The sequence below is a fragment of the Chlorocebus sabaeus genome, chromosome 20 (assembly GCF_047675955.1).
Source record: "Chlorocebus sabaeus isolate Y175 chromosome 20, mChlSab1.0.hap1, whole genome shotgun sequence".
In the NCBI taxonomy this organism is placed as follows: domain Eukaryota; kingdom Metazoa; phylum Chordata; class Mammalia; order Primates; family Cercopithecidae; genus Chlorocebus; species Chlorocebus sabaeus.
In genome coordinates this window covers 77,581,226-77,599,199 of record NC_132923.1, presented here as the reverse complement: position 1 = coordinate 77,599,199, position 17,974 = coordinate 77,581,226, and the positions used below count along the sequence as shown (strand labels likewise).

At 42.3% G+C, this 17,974-nt stretch overlaps 1 long non-coding RNA gene across 1 annotated transcript; it reads left to right on the top strand.

Moving 5' to 3' along the window:
• Nucleotides 1-477: 477 nt before the first annotated feature.
• Nucleotides 478-17,129, top strand: LOC140709375 (uncharacterized). Its single transcript, XR_012089886.1, has 3 exons — nt 478-619; nt 1,354-1,412; nt 17,050-17,129. It is a non-coding gene; the product is annotated as an uncharacterized lncRNA (long non-coding RNA).
• Nucleotides 17,130-17,974: the final 845 nt, after the last annotated feature.

Below are 17,974 nucleotides of genomic sequence, written 5' to 3'. Positions count from 1 at the left end.
TGTGGGTGTATGAGTGTTCACATAGTAAATTATGTAAACTAGGCTTTGCTGGCCCAGTGCCAAGATCTACAGGGAAACAAAAAAATATAAGGATTTGCTGGAATGGCCCGAAATATTTGACTTTTGGCATTGTGTAATTCAAACATCTGAATAAACTCTCTCGCTGCTTTTCACCCAGATATTTACTCAGTACAGATACTAGCACCGGCTCAGTGATCCAGTGGGTAAACTCATCAGCATTCCTTCCTGTAATGCTTTCCTTGCTTCTGCTATTTCTGCTCCTCAACTTAGAATAATAAAACTACCAAATGGAAGCTGGACACATGGTCACCCAACTGGAGACTCCATTTTTCAACTTTCCTTGCAGTGTGGGGATGTGATGTAGGATAAGTGATGCCTGAAACCTCCAGGTCACCCTCTTTCAAAACAAAGTCCCTTATGCTGGACTTGCTACTTTTTCTCCCTGCAGGCTGGAAATGGAATAAGACCGTAACCCAGCCTCAACCAGAGATGAAGCCAACACTGTAGGAATGGCTCAGAAACAAGTTGGAAGTCACCTGGGGTGCCTTGCGGAGCAGAGCCACCCCACTCACCTGACTACATTCCTCTGGACTATTAGGTAAGCGAGAAATAAAGTTCTGTTTCACATAAGTCCAGTGTAGGGATCCCTGGTACACTTACCCCGTACCCTACCTAATGCTTGTGGCTTTACAGGGCGGGCGTTAATTCACACCAACACAAGAACAAGCACCTTGGGCAAGAACTCAGCCCTCAACAGCTGACTGAGTTCCCAAGTGAGAGACTGCTCTGCAGGAAGCAGCCTCAGAGGGACTGATAACATCCCAGTCATTACTTACAACAGTCTCATACCCCTCATCTTCTTTACAGTAAAAATTAAGTATACATTCATTTTGTCCAAGCAACCAGGTCTTGAACAAGTTTCTTGCTTATGTGAGTAAGGGACATGAAACAAAGCTTGCATCACTCCGGGTCTCCCCAAACAAGGAACTCCGTGGCAGCGTGAGGCTACATGAAGGGACTCCTGAGAGTGATGCCCTTCCCTTCTTGTTGCAAAGCAACAAAGTTCATGGTCAAACAGTCTCAACAATACCAATGTAAAATAATACAGGAATTTAAGTGACCTTGCCTTAAATCGGCCTAGCTCTCTCTCCCTTGCCAACTTTGGATTTAAGTTGGAATAACCAGGCAGCCTTATGCCTGTAGCCCACATTTTGCCCATTGAAGTCATATTTTTATATAATTTCCTAGCCCACAGCACACTTACATTCTCATTGTTGCCTTAGGACAAACCTATGAGGTAAGTATTTTTCTTGTTCCCATTTTTTTTTACAGACGGAGAAACTAAGGCTCAGAGAGGTCAAGCAACTTGCCCCTGGTAACACAGTGAATAGGTGAGATCATTCACATCAAATACTCAATATCTTGCCTGGCCCTTCTGAAGTGTTTGATAACATGTTAGTTACTGTTATGAGTAGTAGGAAGGGATGTAAATTGAAGTCCCCTGGCCTTAAATCCACTATTCCACTTGGCCTCTGTCCTGACTGTTGCTTTCCCTCCTGTACCTGAGTCTGCCTTGGTCACCCACCCAGTAATTATGATGTTCTCCCTTACACGGTACTCTTCCTGTGCCAGGAACTGTTCTACATGCTTTCCAATTATTAACTTACGTCCATGCCCTCCAGCCAAAGACCACCAGGAACACAGCTGTAGTTGAACAAAATTGAGCTTATTGATGTGTTGCAATGTGGGAGAAATCACATCATAGGGATTCATGGGGTGCCTCAGCAGAGGGTATTAGAAAGGACTTACATGATGCAAGCTTGAGTTAGGTGATAATGGAGAGTTTACGACAGTGGGGGTTTGCTCTGTTTTGGGTGTTGCCAGGAAATGGAGATGATCCTCTGATTGAGTATTTTAATTGATCTTATCTAGAGGGAGAGAAGCCTAGAAGGAGGCCTAAGAGGTCCTTAGTAAAGAAGCAGCAATCACTCATATTAGTTGGGAGAGGCAGATTATTTGGTATTTTTGTGGTTTGCACAGTGACCCCATATTTTGTCTATGCTTGGCAAAAAATTATAAAATTATTAAACGTTTTGTCTCATTTGTGAGATTATTCATGTTCCATGGGAGAACACCTCAACCTAGCCGTGAGTGCCAGGCCAGCACCTACCATGGAGGCCTAGCTTCCAGTGCTGGGCCTGTTCATAGTCCTATGAGAAGTCAGGGATTGCTTTTCTCTTTCTCATTTATTTAATCTCCATAACACATTTATGGGTTCAATCCTGTTAATATCTCCATTAGATAGATGAGTAACATGAGACACAGAGGACTTAAGTAACTTTCCAAGGTCACACAGCTAAAAAACTGAGAAGCTCAGGTTGGAACCCGGGTGATGTGACTTCAGAAATCTTCTCTCTTAACCACTATGATACCCCACCTCTCCAGTTACCCCAAGAGGGGCCCTACTTGATTCTTCCTTGGCCTCATTCTATCTGTAAGCCTTTATCATCTGCCCCTGGTGGGGCACACCTGCCTATTGTGGACCATATGCTGTTGAATCTCTGGCTTGCTTGGGTATAACATAGCTGGATTCCAAGATCCACAGTGGACTAGACTTATCGTCTGGAAAATAGCTGAAATTCCTGACACTGACAGCCTGCCTGTAGCCTTCATTCCTTCCCATCCCAAACTCTCTGCAAACCTACTCCACCCGCTGTGTTGGATACCCCCACCACCACCCCTCATTACTCCCCAGTGACCTCCCCACCCTGGTGAATGAGACTTCTTTCTGGAGGGGTTGAACTCTGGGCCTGCCCAGCCCCAGCTGCTTGTTATGACATCCTAAAAGAATCTGACTAAGGCCCCCGGGGTTTATACTAGACACTGCCTGCAAGCTTGGAGGCAGTGTGGCCTAGAGGATGAGCTAGCTGAGTTCCCACTCAATAGTTACTCAGCAAGTTACTTAACCTCTCTGAGGTTCACCAGCTGAAAAAAAAGGGCAATGGTGTTCATCTTGTAGTGTTGGTGGAAGGGTCAGATGAGACAATGTATATTTATGTGTAAAGGCATATTTGGGGAAGGTCTCCTACACACCAATGCTCTGTATGCAGTTTTTTTTTTTTTTTTTTGAGGGGGTGGGAAATGATAAAGGGATTAAGTTTCACATCTGTGTTGATATGGAACAGAGAATGAGCAAGGGAGGGCAAAACAGCTATAAACTGTGCTATGCAGGAGAAGTCCTCTATAAGTATTAATCTTTTCCTCTTCCTATAAGATAGAAGTAGTATCCGATTAGGGGCTACATCCTAGTGATTATGAGTGTACACACTGGAGTCAGACTTCTATGTTCAAATCCTTATCCTATCCAGTGCTAGTTGTGTGACCTCAGGTAAGTTACTTAATCTCTCTGGGATTTTTTCTCTTCACATACAAAGCAGGAATAACATCATGCTTTGCACGAATGTTGTGAGCATGCAGGGAGCTGACTTCTGTGGAATGGTTGAACCATGACAGGCTCTCAGTCAATGTGGGTTTGCTTCTTTACCCCCCTACCCTGCTAGGGTGTTCACATTTTAAAAGAGGCTGAAGGGAAAAGGGCAGCCTAACTCCTAGGCGTGAAGTGTTAACACAGCAATTTCACGCTGCAGGGGACTCAAGGAAGGCAGCTACTGCCTGACCATATCACAGTGTAATCACTTATTGTGAGCAGTACAGTGTGGGGCCAAGCCCTGCCAACATGGGATCACTGGGGAGTTTCAGTCTCTGAAAGACCTAGGAATGCGAGATATTGAATGTCATGGAAAGGGTTTTGGAGTTAACATCAGAATATCTGCATTCTTGATATGGTGCCACCATTTTGTAGCATTGAGCAAGTCACTCAACCTCCATCGTTTTCTTCTCTCCCTCCTCAATAGCAGAAAGAAGTTTCTATAACACAGAAGTAAGGCACTTTACTTTTATTTAGTCCTTACAATAGCCCTCTCCAGTATGTAATATCATTAACCCTATTTTACAGATGAGAAAACCCAGGCTTACAGGGCTTGAGGGACTTGTCCAAAGACACGCAGCTAATGAGCAGCTGGGCTTTGAACCTAGGCTGTCAGACTCTAGTGCCTGTGACTTTACCATGAGTCCAAGCAGCATATTAAGGTTTCCATGTCCTAATCCAAGCCCTGGAGAATACTTGCCCCCTCTTTTCTCCCAGGTAGTTCTAACATGAGATAGGCCAATGGATATGACCATGATGCACTTTGTTAACTGTGAAATGTATTGCCGAGATGTGATGCTGTCCTGCTCACTGTGGCTATGAAGGGCAGCATTAGCACAGGAGCCCATAGCATGGATATTTTAGAAGGGCAGATTTCAGCTGTAAGTGAAGATGATCTTGCCATAGTAAGACCATCTTGAGTGAACTGGGCTGTCCTCACCTCCCCCAGCAAAGGAAAGCAGCAGGGGAATTCACCGATCATGTATACAGGACTTGAAGTTCTTAGACCCTGAAGCTCCTAGCACAGGGCTGGAATCAGGGTAGGTGCCCAGTTCAGTGATGTCCCCTCCTCTTCCTCTCGTTGGATGCTCTCCAGCCACTTCACATTTCCACTTCACATTCAGTAAATTCTGATGTTTCTTTGAGGTTACCAGAACCTGACCTGACCTGAATATAGTTTAGCCAACTTTATCACAGCTCAGCGGCTGGGGTAGATATGTGGAGAGAACATTTTTCCTGAACTCTGGCTCAGACTCCTTCAACATCTGTTGAAAACAAGGGAGTTTACCACATAGCCCTCTCACAACCAAGTACTCAAGTAATGCTTGGCTCCCCAGAGTGACTTTTCTGAAGAAAAATATCAGTTTTCAATTTTTCTTCACCTCTGTCCATCTTCCTGGGAGAAGGACTCCTGAGGCCAACCATGGAGAAAGAGTCTTTGGTTTCCCCCTTGCTGTTTGTTGTTCTAATAACCTGGGCCAAAGCACGCAGAATGGGCTACTCAATGTACCCCAGTGTGACCTCCACCCTGTAGGAGTGGGGGATGGAGGACGGATTGGGGTACGGATGATTAACAAGACAGCAGAGGCTCTTCGTGACCTTCTCTGTCACAGCCTTGCTCTGAGAGGGTAGGAGAGCCCTGTTTTCCCAGGAAATGGTATATGGGTCATGATGGGGGAAGGGGGATGCTATGATTGCCACCAGGACTTTCCCAACCTTTTAAGATCTGTAGCCCTACAACCCAAAGTGTGGTCCACAGACGAACAGCAGCACCATCACCTATGTGCTTGAGATCATTTGGAATGCAGAATCCCAGGCCTACAGCAAGTAATGGAATAAAAATCTGCACTTGGTCAAGACCCTCAGCGATGCTTGGGCACACTCAAGTTTAAGAAGCACTGATCTAGACAAGATTGACTCAAAGCTCCCAACTGTGTTCCATGGAAGTTCAAAGCCCTAAAGTGGGTTCCATGGAAGTCCAGATCCCTCCCCCAAATGTCTGTGAACTTCCAGGGGGCTTACAGTCTTGTATTTACCTCTGGAAACAACTGCCTCCCTGCATCTCCCTGCATGGGACAGTGTATAGCTTGTGTTGCCCTCCCCTGTTCACTTGCTCTGGCTATTCCATGTCAACCTGGATGGGAAACTAACCTCTTCTTCAGTTACCACCAAAAACTAACTCATACAGAGCATTTATGTATAGGAGATTTTCCTAAAATGTGCTAAGAAGGAAGAGTGAAACAAAATATGCACTTTAACCACTTTATATTGAACACTAAATACCTCTGTTCTTTGACCACAAAACAATAGACAATTTTCACTGGCCCCTTCACCCCAGATAATCCCTACCCTACCCCACCTCCCTGGATCATCTCTGTCCACCTCTCCTTTTTGGCCCCTCTCTGTTCTTCAGGAGCAAAACTCCCCACATTTCCTCATACAGGGCAGTAATGAAATCTTTTCTATCGTCTTTACGACATGCTCTCAGGGTCCCCCTTCTGTCCTCCTTGCCTCAAAAAGACAATGCCTCACACCCATGCTCTTAGAGGCATGATTCCCAGGGGTCAAGAGGTGGAAGCAGTTGTCCATTGACAATGAATGAACAAACAAAATGAGGTCTGTATACAGAATGGAGTATTATTCAGCCCTAAAAAGGAAGGAAATTCTGACACATCCGACAGCATGAATGAACCTTGAGGACACTATGCTAAGTGAAATAAGCCAGACGCAAAAGGACAAATATTATAGGATTCCACTTGTATGAGGTACCTGGAGTGGTCAAATCCATAGAGACAGAAAGTAGAATGGTGGTTTCCCAGGGACGTGGGGTGAAGAGAATGGGGAGTTAGTGTTTAATTGGTGCTGATTTTCAATTTTGCAAGGTGAAGAAGTTCTGGAGATTGGTTGCACAACAGTGTGAATATATTAAACACTACTGAACTGTATACTTAGAGGTGGGAAAGATGGTACATTTTATATTATGTGGGTTTTGTTTACCACAATTTCAAATGAAAATTAAAAAATAACTTTGGGCAAGGACTTTATCCTTTTGAGTCTTAGTTTTCCTCACTTCTACCTTGGAGATAAATGTTTCTATTCTCTAACTATACCTCACAAGGCTGTTTTCAAGCTCACATGAAGTGATATTGAAAGAAAAGAAAAAAAAAAGATTTCTTTCTCAAGAACAATTCCAGTGCTGGAGACGAAGATAGCTCACTTTTCTTTATGCTTATGTGGCTTCCATTTCCCCTGCCCATCCTTCCCAGGCTCTCCCCACACTTCTCTTCCTCTACCACCACTTTAATGTTGCTGAGTCAATGTTTATTCCCTCCCTCTTTTATGCCGCTATTCTCCTTGGGATTTCAGTGAATCTCAAAGCTTCAAGTACCATCTATGGCCAGATGAACAACCATCTATAACTCTCGCCCAGATCTCTTTCCTAAAATTCAAACTAATACATCCTACTGAATTTATCCCCTATGCCCCTCAACTCAGCATGCTCAACATTGAACTCAGATGTATTATTTTCCAAAGGTTCATTTCTCTCTTGTGTTGTCGTCAGAGGCAGCAACAGGGTGTTCATGGCTCTACTCCATGTATCTTCTTCATTCCAAGACCCAGGTTGAAGGAATAGCCCATATTTAGGACATGCTATTATTGTGGAAAAGAAGAAAAAAAGACATGGCTGAACCTTGCAAATGGTTCTTAATGTTTCTGCTTGTACGTGGCCTAAATCATTCCCATTTAGATACCATTGGCTAAAACAAGTCATATACTCAAGTCTGGTGTCAGTAATATGGAGAAGTACATTCCTGCTCCAGAGAAACACTGAAAGTCGCAGGACCAAGGTTAGGATGCAAAATTCTCTTACCAGGAGGAGGAGTAAAGAATAATATCCAATAACTGCAGACACACTGCCTGTGTGTGAAGCTAGCTCCATCTGCAGAAGGGCCACAGTTAGAAGAGTACCCAGATCTCCTTCAGCAGGAACTTGAGGAGGTGCTGACCTCCTGAAAGGAAGAAACTGAAGGCTCGTGGGAAAAGTGCTGATCTCATGGGAAAAGAATATTTGAAAGAGAATCCTGCCTCAGCCACTCCAACATTTGAAACAGCTTAGGAAAATCACTTCATGTTCTGGGCCTCCTCTGGAGTGTCTTTCACTTGCCCATGGCCTTCCTACAAGAATCTACAGAAGTGAGTTCCCAGCAGCAATGTTAGTACATTGTGACCCCACTTCTTGACAATGTTTGATTGGATTAGGGGAACGCTCTTGACCCAAGCTGGTCCAACAAGAGGTCCATCTGTGGCAATGCAGAATCCAAAAAGAGAAGTACAAATTCAGTCTACCCTGTGGTTGGCATAATAACGTATGAACTTGGGAGCCTGCCGTTCCTCCAACTATTTGCACTGAGTAGCTGAGAAAGCCAGTCTGCAGAGAAAAACTAACTAAAACTAAGTAGAGAAAAGGGGAAAGAAGAGGAGAGACCACATTGCCTGAGTTTGCTATGGCTTTCTTCATCGCAGTTGTTGTCATTTTCAGGGCTTTTCCCTGTAACCCATTCATGAACTTCAGTTTAATAAGTCATACTTGCATCTTAGGATGAATTTCTCTATTTAATTTATACTAGCGTAAGTTGGTTTCTGTTGCTTGCAACCAAAGGAACTTGGAGCAATTCACATTCACCCTTCTGAGCATTAGCTTGTTCACCTGAAAAATTATGACAGTGATGCTGAGTCATAGGATTGTTGAAAGGATCAAATGGATGTGGGAAGTGCTGTAAAATGGAGTATTATTGTAGGAGAGAGATACCATGGATGGAACAAAATGGCTGACAGAGAAATTTTGCTCTAAACGTTTTAAATGCTGATTAGAAAAATAATGATAGAAACTAACCAGTAATTTATCAGAATATACCAGACACTGTTTTAAGTATTTCATTCATGTTAACTTATTTAATATTAACATAAAGTTCATTTTGCATAGGTTTTGTTCTTACCTTCCATTAGGCAGTTGAGGAAACTAAAATGTAAAGGTTTAATAATAAGATGTAAAAAAAAAATTAACTGGGCATAGTGGCATCTGCCTGTATACTCAGTTGCTCAGGAGGCTGAGGCAGGAGAATCACTTGAACCTGGGAGGTGGAGGTTGCAGTGAGCTGAGATTGCGCTGCTACACTCCAGCCTGAACAACATAGTGAGACTCCATCTCAAAAAAATAAAAATAATAAGATGTAAGAGGGACCTAAAAGCCAAGGTCACATAATACTAAGTGGCAAAGTAATATTCTTGGCATTTATATCTGTTTTCTCATCAGTAAAATGGCACAAATAATAGATTTTCCTGGATGGTGCTTTGAGAATTAACTAAGATGTCTTCATGATATATATGGCCCATAATAAGAGATAATTAAATAATCACTTTCATAAGAATACTCACCATAAATCTGTTTCCTTGTTGCATTGCAAATGAAGAAAATAAGACATGAAATTATGAAGAGATAAATTTCAAATAAATAAAAGGCAATTATGTTTACATAGCAGGAGATGGACTCTTAAAGCCAATTAACCCAAGTGAGGAATAGGCTTGAAAATCTGTAGTACTTACCATGAAACATGGCCTAAGGTAACCTCAGACTAACAGCTCTCTGGCTTACTCTTTCTAGGGCAATCAATACACCAAACTCTGCAGCACCTGTTGTCAATACAATCTATTTTTTCTTTTATTCTCAGCCTTGAAAATGGTATGTCTCCACTGAACATAAAGTAGAGGGAGACAAAGACATTGAGAATTACTATATACTACCATATCTTGGAGGTTCTATGGGCATGATGTCAAGTTACAAATGAAAAATGGGAGCTCTAAGAGGTAAAGGAACATGGCTTCAGTCTAATAACCAGTCAACGGAAGAGCTGGATTTCAAATAGAAGTCTTCACAACCCCAAAGTCCCAGCTTTCCTACCCCCATACCTTGCAATTCCTTGTTATGTACCTTAGCTGCTTACCAAGTTATCTAATGTCAGTAATTTGAAACAACCATAAACATTTATTATCTCACAGTTGCTGTGAATCAGAAATTCAAGAGCAGCTTAGCCAGGTGGTTCTGGCTCAAGGTTTGTCATGAGGTGACAGCCGAGATATCAGTCTGGTCTACAGTCATGTGAAGGCTTGACTGGGGCTGGAGGATCTGCTTCCAATTGATATGGCTGGCAATTTGGTGCTGGTTGTAGGAAGGAGGCCTTGGTTCCTTTCCATGTAGGCTTCTCCATAGGTTGTTTGTTTCCTCACAGCATGGAGGCTGACTTCCACCAGAGCAAGCAACTGAAGAGAAAGAGTGCCAGATGGAAGCTATCCTTTTTATGACCTAATCTCAGAAGTCACATAGCATCACTTCCACCACATTTTATTAATTAGAAATAAATCTCTAAGTCTGACCCACATTCATGGGAGGGAAACTAGGTTTTGCCTTTTAAAAGGAGGAGAATTATGGACTTGATTTAAGACCACCACACTTAGCAACATGAGCATGAACTGGCAGCTCTGGTATGAGTTACCTACCTTCTGCTTTAAAGGAGTCAGAGGCTTCCAATATGTGTCAGGTTAAAGATCAAAATCTTCAGCATGGCCAACAAGGTCATGCATGCTCTGCCCCTTGCATGCTCCCAGCCTCAAACCAAGTCTTTCCTCACTTTCTATCACACACTTGAACTGCTTTTATTTATCCTAAAACGCCATGCTTTTCCCTGCCTGAAGGCCTCTGCAGAGATGTTTGCTTTGCCCTCTGTGTCCTCTCTTGACTTCCTTTTGCCTTGTTAACGTTCACACATCCTTCACATCCTGTCAGAAGCTTTCATAAATCTTTGGATTGTTCTAATAACATTTTTTCACATACAGTTAGGTATATGTGTGATCATTTGACCCATCTGTTTTTTTCTACCAGTTTTTAGTCTGTATTGAAATTGCATCTATTTTTTACTCACTGTTATACCCCCAGCATTTTGAATAGTGCTGAGCACATAATGTGTATTCAATCAACTAAAAATGTGTTGAATGAATGAATGCCTAGACAGCCTTCTTCTCATAGTTGGAGGTGTGCAAACACAAATGGTCCCATCTCTTTACAAGTGTGTTTCAGGAAAGATTTTAGCACCCATTCGGTGTTGACTGGATGACTTTTAAGGTTCCTTTACTTCAGTAGAGTATTTGAAATTCTGTTAGTCTGTGATCCTCTAGTCTCCACTCACTGGCCAGCAAACTCCGCCTCCTTGGCTGACTCACCTGTGGCCCAGCTCTTCGTGCTCCAAAGACACACCCTGTCATGGGGTAGCATATCTTAGGCTTAGCTAAGATAGGGTCACATCAAGCACAAGGAAAGGCTGTTTTGGAAGCCTCTGGGCACAGCTGCCTGGTGCTCTGAGGGGGCTCAAGTGATTGGGTCCTCTGTGACTCCTTTAAGAAGCTTTATAAGGTTAAGGTTTGTTCTAAAAATAAGCCCACAAGGCTTTTTTAAAAGCTTCTAAAACCATATGTCCACAACAGCCATTTTTTGAAGGGCCAGTGAGCCTTTAAAACCTTAAAAACCCACTACTTGGCCTGCCTCCCATAGTGGAGAAAGTTCAGTATGTGGTGTATTTAAAAACAGACCTGCTTTTAAGTCTTCCAGAATCTGCACCTGAAACATTCTGCTCCTACCAAAGTGGTTCGAGATGGAGATCAGCATGTATGAGGCTTGTTACCCCAGAGGCCACATTCATCCCACAGTAAACAATGACCCCAAATAGCCACAGAACTGCAATTAGTTGCCTACAGAGAGATTAGTTCAAGTCATTCTTTCCTGTTGACTCTCTTCTCCCATAGATCTCTTCATACTATAGCATGTTGTGGACAATTCCGTTAAGTGCATATGCGCGCGCACACACACACACACACACACACACACACACATACACGAACCATAGTGTGTACAAGAAAAATGTCCACCCAGATGGAGTGCTTCTCTAATGGTCAGTAGCAAATAAGATGGAGTATTCATGTGTTAAATTGCTTTCTCCCTTTCTTTCTTCTCTCCCTTCCTCCCTCTCTTCCTTCTTTCCTTCCTTCATTTCTTCCTTCCTTTCTCACTCTCTTTCTTTTATTCACTTCTTTCTTTCCCTTTCATTTTTGACTAATATAAGAGCCAATCATGTGCCACATATTGAAAATCTATGTTTTAATGGGAAGGCAGGGATTAGAGGTTAGTGGGGAGCAGTAGAAAGGATATCTTGATTAATCAGAAATGCATCCTCCCCAAAGACATGTTACGATTTGTAGAGGGTTGGAGAGGGGTGGAGATGTGGTACACCATATTCCAGGCTCCTTGAATACTTCAAATCTCAATAAGGAAGTTTTTACATAGATAAGAAAACTGAGACCCAGAAAGGTTAACAGTATTGTGGATGATCCCCCAGGTCTATTCGCCTCTATGTATACATGTCTTGCTGCTTCCCTAGCAGAAGAAATCTAGCCATTTATCAACAGCTTACCTACAGTGGGGACCGGGCTCAGCGTTAAGAGAGGTATCAGTGTGACATGATATGGGTGTGCAGAGGAAAGCAAAATCCCTTCCAGCTAAGAGGACCAGGGAAGGTCTTAATATAGCTCACTGGGGCCACGGTAAGGTGGATTCTTTCTTCCCTAAACCAGAGAGCTCACCTCAGTCTTCTTTCTGTACAAGTGAAATATCTCCAGTTTCTTAACAAACATCAAAAGTCAGGCTGGGCACAGTGACCCATGCCTGTAATCCCAGCACTTTGGGAGGCCAAGGCGGGAGGATCACTTAAGGTCAGGAGTTCGAAACCAGGCTGGCCAAGATGGCAAAACTCTGTCTCTATTAATAATACAAAAAATAGCTGAATGTGGCGGCAGGTGCCTGTAAGCCCAGCTACTCGAGAGGTTGAGGCAGGAGAACCTCTTGAATCCTGAAGGCAGAGGTTGCAGTGAGCTGAGATCATGCCACTGCATTCCAACCTGGATGACAGAGCAAGACTCCATCAAAAAAAAAAAAAAAAAAAAAAAAAAAAAAAAAAAGGCCACCCAAGAAAGATGATTGCCTACTTACTTCCACTCAGTTAAAGCATCATGAGAGGGAAGGTACAAATACTTCTTCTATGACATTTTGACAGATGCTCACCCAGCTTGTGCTCACATCCCCAGTGACAGGGACCCTACTACCTCATAAGGTAAGACAGTTCTGGGAAATTTAGACTATTACTGACTTATTCTCTCTGTCAAGCCACAATCTGTCTCCCTGTGTTTCTACCCACTGGTTCTATATTCTGCAGTTGGAACATCAAACTGGTTGATTCCTATGATCATAGTAGCCCTACGATACATGAAGACACTTTTCACTTGCTCCCTGGATGCTTCTCTTCACCAAACTTGACATCCCTAATTCATCCTGGTATCAAGAGGTAGTATGATAAGGTAGAAAGTACATTGATTCCAGAAATGGACTTAATATTAGAGGTATGAATCTTGGCTTCACTACTTAAGAATTATAGATCTTTGGGCAATTTATTTCACCTCATGAAGCTTTAGTTTCCTTATCTGCAAAACGGAGATAATAATATCTATCGTAGAGGGCTACTGGAGATATAAATTGAAATAATCTATGTGAAACTATTATCAGAATGCCTGGAGTAAAGGAAGCATATAGAAGATGTTACCTAGTGTCAGAGGGAAATCCTGAGAATTGAAGTATTTCTTCCCTGTTTGGGTGCAGAAAACAATGAGCAGACAACTCATTTTAAAGAATCATGGCACTGAACAGGTTCTTGGGAACCTACGGCAGTTGTGTGCGGACTGAAAGTCTCAGGTGCATTCTGAATTAGCCCCAAGAGCAGAGATTCTCAAACTTTAGCATCCACCATAATCCCTTGGAGGACTTGTTAAACCAGAGTGCTGGGCCCACCCTCAGAGTTTCTGATTCAGTGAGTCTGGGGTGAGACCTGAGAATCTGCATTTCTCACAGTTCCCCAGATAAAGCTGATGCTGCTGGTGCAGGGACTACACTTTGAGAGCCACTGTCCTCGAGCTTAAGAGGAGATATGTAACAAGTTCACAATAATTTTCCTAAGCACTGTGCATGGGCATTTTGTATCTTGTCTCAACCAGTCCCCTAAACAGCCCTTCAATGGACCTATATAATCACTTCCTCTTTAGCAAAGAAGAAATTAACATTGGAGGTTCATTAACTTGCCCTTTTGACACAGTCAGTAGTGGAGCTGAGGTTGAAATCCAACACTGACTGCCTCAAAATCTGTGCTCCTAATGCCCACTTAGCAAAGGAGTAAACTGAGGCACAGAGAGGTTAGATCTTACCTAGATCACATATGTAATAGGTAGTTGAATTAGTTTTTAATCCAGGTCTGTCTGACTTCAAAATCCAAGCCCTGAACACAAGCTTCTGTATGATGAAGAGTATGATGAAGGCCATATGCATTCCAGCTTGGAGCCTTGACGTGTACCCTGGTACATGATTTTCATTTTGTCCTTTCCTTTTTGCTTGACTTCTTTAGGTAATTGGCTTCTTTCTTGAGGTACTTGATGGGGCAAACCTGGTCTTCCTGGGGTTCGAATGACCACAGAAGGAGAATAACTTAGAACAGGCAGTTCTTCATTCTTCCTCAGCTGGTGTTTTTCCTTCAGAGTCTGGAAAGAAATTTGGCCTCTGCACACTTTAAATTGGACCATCAATTACTTGTGCTTTGAATATGCAGAGCTCATTAGGGCTGTGTTGGCCGCAGGAGAGCACCTGGACAGAGAAAAGTAAACTTGCCTCAGCTATTTCAATCTGTGCCTCCCCTCCGGAGTGGAGCCCAGACTCAGGTTGCCAGGCAGTAATGCAACCAATTATTTCTGTCCTCAGTTACTAGGTCATAAATCCTGCCCTGGCACGGAGTCCCTGATTTCTTATGGAAGAAGGTTTAGTTTTAGGAATGACTCTACCTTCTCACTATGGGGTTATACAGCTATGCAGTGGTTAGGACTCTTGGACTTGAAGTCAGAGTGTTGCTGAGACCTCATTATGGCCCTGTCAATAACCAGCTGCATGTAACCATCACATTCTCATTCTATTCCTCAGCTATAAAATGGGGCCAAGTACCTCCCAAGTTTTGCTTAAGTGACAGTTGTTTGAGAAAAGAGGTTAGGCATCTATAAGAGACAACTGAAGATATTTGGGTTTAGGTGGAGTCTCTGGTTTTGTTTTCTAAAGGGAAAGTGCATATAGAATCCCATGCTCTTTTCTGCTCTGGGGCCTTTGCACTTATCTTACCCAGAATGTTCTTCCTTCGGCCCTTTGCTTACCTGAATTATTCACACTCTTCTCTTAATCCTTCAAATATCATCTTTTCAAAGATGCCTTCCCCCGTATCCTATCCAAAGCTTCCTTTCCTCTCTGTGTCCCAGTTCACTCTCTAAAACACCACCCTCTTTCTATCCTTTTCAACATAAAACACAATCTGTGCTTACCTTGTTTATTTCTTTGATTGCATGATTGTTATCTAATGATTCATGTGCTACCAGGCTAAATTGTTTATATGCGACCTTCTCAATGAGCCTTTGCCTGCCGCCTGCGTGAAATGCACTCTCCTGAGACTGAAAGCCTCGCTCTTTAAAAGCTGTCTTGTAACTGCTTATCTGGGCAATTCAGGTTTTTCAAACTGAACAACCAAAACAAAATGCAGAAGAAAACTGAGTGCTCAGGGTGACACCTGATTTAAAGTGCTTGTAACCTACCTTTATTGTTTTTATTCATGGTCATTACATGTTATAAATTTGATCTATTATTTTAAAAATAAATAGCAGCGAAAACAAAATGAAAAAAGATAATCCTTGCTTTGAAGGAACTCAGTCTAAGAGGAGAGATACACAAAGTAGCAGACAATCACAGGGCAATTTGGTAAGTTTGCTGACAAGCGTAGCAAAACTACATAGAGACTTTCAGGGTGAACAAGCATGGAAAAAAATAGCATGAGCAAAGGTAAAGGTGAGAAACAGCATGGCATGCTCAGAGACTTGTAAGTAGCTCAGTGTCTGCTCAGTGTAGTGGAAGGAAATGGAAAGGAATGTGTTTCAACAGGTCATCAGGAGAATATGAACAAATACCTCTGGGCCTCACCTCTCCATCGTGACTTTGGGTTATGGCTGTTTGCTTACTTGTCTGTAGTCCAGATTCCAGTTTCTGAGTGCAGTACCAACAAGAGTGCCTGCCCAGAATCAATACTTGGTTATTTGTAGAATGAGTTTCGAATAAAAGAGCCAGTTCTCAGGGTTTAGGGGACAGGTGCAATGAAGGCAGCAGGTGGCAGAGATATCTGCATAGTTGGCAACAGGGACAACTATACTGGGAAGAGACAAAAGGAGTTTGCACTTTGATTGAAATGTAAATACTTCACAAGACTTGGCCCAGCAATTCGGCCAAAATAGCATTGAAATGTAGAAGAATAATCCTAGCTTTACAGGTCTTAATCAAATATCATTAAAATCTGGTAGATAACACACAATAAAGGAGAGTTAGAGCTATTATTTTGTAATTCCCCCCAAACGTTATTATTATATATATCAGCATCTAGGTTCAGTTGTCTACCACAATTTAATGGCTTTACTAATAAACAACTAAATGAACAAAAGGATCTTTTTGTAACGAAGGTTAAAAATTCAGCATTTGGAATCAAATAGATTTCTGAATATAGTTTTGCCACCTTCCATGTGACTTTAGACAAGCTAAACTTTTCGACTTTCAGGTGTTCTTTCTATAAAATGGTCTGAAAATACAAATTTTATTGTGGTAATTAAGTGATGTATGTTTCTATTATCTGCTGCTGCCTATCAAACCACTCTAACATTTAGTGGCTGAAAACAACAACAAATGATTAGCTCTCACAGTTTTGTGGGTGGGCTGAGCTCAGCCAGGCAGCACTTGCTTAGAGTCTCTCAGGTAGTTGCAGTCAGATGTTGGCTGGGGCTGAAGTCATCTGAAAGCTTGACTGAGCTACATGTCCAAGATGGTGCACGCATGTGACTGGCAGTTGGTGCCAGCTGGGAGCTCAGCGAGGCCTACCAATTGGGCCACTTAAACATGGCCGTTCCATGTGTCATGGATTGGATCGCCCAAAGCACTAGGGCTGAGTTCCAAGGAACAGTATTACAAAGACCCACACAAAAGCTTCAGCTTCTTGTGAGCTTGCCCTGGCTCACGGGCCATTATTTCTCCCGTGTTCTGGTGGTCAGGTAAGTCACTGAAGCCAGCCCAGAGTCAAAGGGAAGATTTAAGTGAACTTTACCTCTTGATGTAGGAATTGGGAGCAGTCATCTGTGGGTACTACCAGCCACAAAAGCACATGGCATACCATACACACAATGAGTACCAGTTCACTCTGCCCAATTTTTACTTTAACTCATTATTTTTAAAAAACCTTCAAATATATATATTTTTAGAAAGTTCAGGCTGAGCATAATTGGACTCTAAAGATGGTCTAAGAGAGTCTTCTCTTATTCTACAGATGGGAAAACTGGAGCCCAAAGGAGGGAAGTACTGAACCCATGGGCTCTGTCATTAGACTGCATCCCAGGGCTTCAACAAAATATATTCTTAGTAAGTATTTGGTCATGAAGCAAAGAGTTCTGCAGTTTCTTTGTTGTTTTAAAGTATTTCCACATATCCTACTGGAAGGCAAAGTGAGAGAATGGAAAGTTCCCAGATTTTTAAATGAATAGACTTGAATTAGAATTCTAGTTCTTTTTACTTCATGATTTTAGGCAAGTTGGTTAACTTCACTCAGCCTCAATTTTTCTAACTCTAAAGAAAGTCTAATAAAACATGGGTTACCAGGACACCATGAGTGCTGAGGTCAAATAGCTGACACAAAACAAATGCTCAGTTTTGGCAGCTATTTTTAGTTTTTAAGTTTCACAAAAGCCCTGTGAGGTGGGCACTAGAGTCTCACTTTACAGATTGGAAAACTGAGCTTTAGAAAGAGTAGGTGGTTTGCTTTGTATCACACAGCTAGCAAATGGTAGCTCTAAGATTTGAAATTCAGCTTTGATTCAACTGGGGAAATACCTTCCTACCCATCACCCCAAGACTCACTGCCCACACACCCACCTTCACAGTCTCTTTAAGAAGCAGAACAGAGATCCTGGGTAGCAACAATTTGCTAAGCAAATTCATATTCAGGAATTTTTTCCATGAAGGAAAAGCAAATTTCTAAATATCATAGTCTGCTCAATAATCTAACACTTTAGAATTTTTAGTTTCCACGTTTCTTTGATCTTCAATAGCACATGAGATAGGAAAGGCAAAGATTATCATGACTATTATATAGATGAGAAAATTGAGGCTTAGTTTTAGCAAAAGGACTATGGCTATATGACTATGCTGGGGAGACAGTGCTGATCATACTCTTTGCCATTGGATACACAGGAAAT